The sequence below is a fragment of the Ovis canadensis genome, chromosome 2 (genome assembly GCF_042477335.2).
Source record: "Ovis canadensis isolate MfBH-ARS-UI-01 breed Bighorn chromosome 2, ARS-UI_OviCan_v2, whole genome shotgun sequence".
NCBI classification, from domain to species: domain Eukaryota; kingdom Metazoa; phylum Chordata; class Mammalia; order Artiodactyla; family Bovidae; genus Ovis; species Ovis canadensis.
In genome coordinates, this window is record NC_091246.1 from 255,523,530 (window position 1) to 255,526,541 (window position 3,012).

The 3,012-nt window shown below is 58.0% G+C and overlaps 1 long non-coding RNA gene across 1 annotated transcript; it reads right to left on the reverse strand.

Annotated features, from left to right (window-relative positions):
* Positions 1-1,094: 1,094 nt before the first annotated feature.
* On the reverse strand, positions 1,095-1,776 carry LOC138434481 (uncharacterized). The gene is made up of 2 exons (XR_011254808.1): positions 1,571-1,776; positions 1,095-1,398 (listed from the first exon to the last, which is right to left on the reverse strand). It is a non-coding gene; the product is annotated as an uncharacterized lncRNA (long non-coding RNA).
* Positions 1,777-3,012: the final 1,236 nt, after the last annotated feature.

A 3,012-nucleotide genomic window follows, 5' to 3' on the forward strand; every position in this document is an offset into this window, starting at 1 on the left:
CTCGCTTCCAGAGGGTCAGGCCCTATTGCCATTGGCCACATAACCTGAGTGATAACCACCTCCTGGGAACTCCAAGTCACAGCCTGATGGCTAGGCCTCCAGAGGGCTGAAGGATGTGTCAGGAACGGTTTGCCCACAGATGCTGGGCACCCCAGGGCTCTGACAGGGGCTGGTAAGGCTGGCATGGCAGGGTCCCACAGCACAGGGTATTGGGGTGCCTGGTCGGGGCTGCCACCATCTAGGGCCATACCACCGTGAAGGCACTTGCTAATTTCTGAGCTCAGAAGCTGAAGCAAAGTTGAGCGTGATTAATAGTTGGTTGCAAGACCGCCTGGGGAGACCAGGAGCTGCAGACCCTCCTGTCCGTCCCTCCTTTCGTCTCTCTCACCCTCGGCCACCGCCCTCCACTGGCACAGATGGGCCCTTCTTTGGCCATTGGGAAGTGGCCTATTGTTGAGTCTTGGCCTGGGAGGGCGCTCTGGGGGCTCTGACAGTGGGTAGCACAGCTGGGCTGGTGCCCCCTGTGCACGCTGGCCGCTCTGGGTTGGGGGGCAGGTTGAGTGCCTACAGGAAGGCGGTACTTTATGCCATGGAACTGTGCGCATAAAATGGTTCTAATGGCGACGCTGGACCTCAGTGTATTTTCCACATTAAAAGAACTGTAGCGTGTGTGTGTGTGTGTGTGTGTGTGTGTGTGTTAAAGACTTAGGAAAGTTCTGAAGCCAAACAAAAAATTGGACCACGTGATAAAATAAGAATAAGCCTCAGAAACACGGCACCGTGTAAGGAGCCGGACCCAAATGGCCGCAGTTGCACAAACCCATGTGCTTGGAATACACAGAATAGGCAGTTCCATAAGGACGAAGGAGTGAGGAATGCGGAACTTAAAGTGGCTGATGAAGGAACACTAGGTGTCTTTGTAGGGAGATAAAATGTAAAATATTCTGGATCAGATAGTGATGATGGCTACACAACTATATGCATAGGCAATCACTACAATACAGTGCTCAAGGGAGAAGTTTTTGGTATATGAGATATATCTAAACTTAAAATGAGTAATTTGAATTTTTTTTTCAAAAGTAACAACAACCACATATTATCCTCCGTGCTTTATTTGGTTCTTTCTAAGCGCTGTAGACATAAACAAAGATGCCCGTGTCTCTGTGTGCATGCTCAGTCGTGTTTGACTCTTCGTGACCCCATGACCTGTAGATGGCTAGGCTCCTCGGTTCATGGAATTTTCCAGGCAAGAGTACTAGAGTGGGTGGCCATTTCCTCCTCCAGGATATTTTCCCGATCCTTTACTGTTTCTTCAGAATTTGTCTCCAGAGCAGGGAGTCAGCCACCACCACGCGCCTAGGCTGAGACTCAGGGCACACACTGGAGTGGGGACACGTTCTGGTGGGAAAAGGGAAAGCGTGTCCTGCTCAGAGCGTGTAATATGGGGTAGCCAGAGGCAGGCTGACAGGAAGAGGGCCGTCCCAGGTGACTGCTTAGATAACAGATTTGGTTTCCCCCATTTGGTACTAAATTGAAAGGAAGAAAAATAAGGAAGGTGGCAGTCACTGACCATGCACTGAATCCTGGAGCCCACTGCTGCGGAGGCTGGGGTCTGGTTTTCCAGGTCGGTTGCTGCTGGGCAGGGCCTCGTGGCTGGAAGGAGAGATTCCCCGACTTCCCAGTGTGTGAAGAAAGTTCTTCATCTCAACATCCTTCTCTAGTTGTCTGCAATTGGATACTCTGTGGATAAGCTTGAAACGATGTTTCTTAAATTAACTGCAAACAAAGGTAATAATTACGTTATTGTTGAGTAACAATGATAATGGTGATTTTCATTATAATTAATTTTAAGATTTCTCATTGGATACCTACATTACAGCAGGTTACCACATTAGTAGCAAGGAGCTTCAACAACTGTCGGGCCATCTGGTCGACCTCGCCAGAGCAGCCGCCCATCTGTAGGCTTTGTGATCCTCACACAGACGTATCCGTGTCTCACACCCGCGAAACAGCGCCTCCACGCGGACACCATTCTTCCCACCTCTGAGCCCGAGGAGAATAGAAGGGTCGCAGGGCGCCCCTCGCATAGATGCAGCCCGACCCGCAGGAAACCCGCCGGCTGAGTCCTGGGCCCGTCACCGGGAACCGTGGCCGCCTGGGAGCAGCCGCAGCGCCGCGACGGCAGCGGGACGCCCGTTCCCCCAGGCTGACAAGGAAGCGCTTCCGGGCGCCCTTTGGGGAGGAGGACGGGCGGCCCGTGGTCCCTCTGCGGGGAGAGGACGCACGTTCGTGAGTCAGGACTGTCGGGGTCCATGGGGGAGGCTGGGGAGACTGGACATGTCCGCGTGCGTCCGTGTGGTCCGCACCTCCGGGCGAGAGGGAAACATCGAGGAGGTGTGACCCGGCGGACGCCGGCGCCGGGACCTTTCCGGCTCGCGCTCAGCTGCCCCGGCGGCGCCCGCGGGCAGAAGGGGCCCCGCGGCGCGCCGGTCCCGGGCCGGGCAGCGACACCGGCCGGCGCCGCCCGCCCAGGCCGCGGACCTGCAGCCCGACTCTCCGGCGACAGCAGGCTCCTCCCGGGTCTCATGGCGCTGGCACCCCCGGCCCCTGGAGCTCTGCCCCGGGCTCGGCGGCCGAGCCGCAGCCTTCGCGGGAGTCGCCAGCGTTCCCCGGGAAGGGACCGGCTGGCGGCGGCCGCTGGGTGGCTCCCGACGAGCGGCGCACACGGCCCCGGGCGCACCCCGACCGCCGGGCCGCCCTGACGCCCCGCTTGTCCCGGGCGTCCGCCTGGGAGCCGGCTCCCGGCCCCGCAGGGCGCGGAGACCCAGACAACAGACGGGAGGGCGGCAGCTGGGGAGACCTCCCCGGGCAGCTGCGGGAGAAGGCGCGCTCCTCCGCGATCCCCGAGGGTCGGACCCAGGCGGCCCAAGGGCAGGTCCCTGCTCCCGGGCGGACTTGGGAATTTAGTGAGACTTAGACTGTGTGGACTGTAAAGCTGAAACCGTGAAAGGA